Genomic DNA, 1709 nt, shown 5'->3' with positions numbered 1-1709 from the left:
GGACAGAGACCTTCAAACAACCGTGAGAGCTTTTGCAGGTGACCAGAAGCTTCTCCCCACTCCCATTTCTCCCAGAGGGGCCATCACCAGCATCCAAGGGCCAGCGGCCGTGAGCACTTACTGCCTGGACAGAGCCGGAGAGGGACTGCTCCCGCCTCCCCTCATTTCCTTAGCCTTTCCTCCTCCTTTTATTTCCTTTGGGTTTTCCCCTTCGATTAAACTTCTGGCATGTAGGATTGTTTAATAATAAAACAGATAACTCATGGGAGATGATATTTTAAAAATGTACTTTTTTTCTTTCTTCATTTTTTGTAAGACCTTGAAAGAAAATCTTCAACTATGTTCTTCCTTTCTCTTAAAAATAGAAAGAAAAAGCATAAGGAGCAGTTAACAAGTTTTCAAACCATCAATGTTTTATTTGGTTAGTTTATTAAACACCTTTAAGACAATTAATTTTGGTCTGTACCCTTCTATAAAATAATTCAAGTTCTGAACAAACCTCCAATACATAAAGCAAAATTACTTTTACCATACGCAAATGTCAGATCAAAATACAACACTCTGTTTTCTTACATTTATAAAACCCGGTCAAATACAAACGACATTAAAAAAGATAAAACACTTTCACTGATCCTTGGTACAATATTACAGCACAATTTGCACAGTGGCAACTAAGTCCCCAAAGCACAAGTCAAATACTTTAAAAAGGGAACCTCCCTTTAGTCACCCAACATTATACCAAACACGTAAACAAAGCGAGTGCTACTTAATCCGGGAAAATTCTCGTGTCCCTTTTCGTACCGTGCGAGAGCCACAAAGCAGCTCTGCCGGGGAGGTTACCGGTGAGTAACCCAACAGCTCTCCTGCTTGGCTGAGTCAATTTTACGTGCAGCTACTCCATGAAAGGAAATGGATGGAGGTGGACCAGACTCTGCACTGGGCAATTTATGCCAACTAAAGTAAACCAAGAAATCTCTATTTTTCCAATAACGGATAATAAAACTCTTTTTAAAGAAATCAACAGCAAATTATCTGTGGGTACAATTAACTGCCTTTTTCTTCATTTGCAAGACATCTAACGTAGACAGAGTGTTTTCATTGAGAGTTTGTTCCATTGCAAAACCCAGTGTTTCAGCAACAGGTCAAAGTGCCATGAAAATTGCACGTTTCTCTTCAGTTTTGAGGAGAAATGGCAGCATGCAATGTTCCATCCTTACTGCGCCTAAAAGCTTGCACTTACCCTAACCTATGAACTATATGGGATCTCTTACGAAACAGAAACAAGGAGAACAACTAAAATACAAATGTAACATGATAAAACTGAAGTGTCAGGTGACAAACATTCCTGGGAAGGTTCTACTTAGCAAGCCTTACCATAACACCTGGAGAGGAGGAAGTAAAACCAGAGCATAACGGAAGAGTCCCTTCCGGTGGGTCCAACCCGGGCTGTCCTTTGCATAGGCACTCAAGGCAACTGCTCTGCAGTGCAACTAACGGCTATTTTTGCCGGCAGTTCTGCCAACCCCTTCGTTTCCCCCCACCCCCAAACCACTAATTGTACTTACAATTCAATTGTAAGTTTGGTTAGTCCCAGCAATGTGAAAATGTGTGCACAATTAAATGGAAAAATACGCTAACGGATCCAACTTCCCTCTCCTTCCTACCTCAAACTCGTCTCACACCCAGGGGGATACCACACACGTTCCAGA

This window comes from Buceros rhinoceros, unplaced genomic scaffold (genome assembly GCF_000710305.1).
Source record: "Buceros rhinoceros silvestris isolate BGI_N320 unplaced genomic scaffold, ASM71030v1 scaffold26167, whole genome shotgun sequence".
Taxonomy (NCBI): Eukaryota; Metazoa; Chordata; class Aves; order Bucerotiformes; family Bucerotidae; genus Buceros; species Buceros rhinoceros.
The sequence above is the reverse complement of the archived record's forward strand: the minus strand, read 5'-3'. Positions refer to the sequence as shown.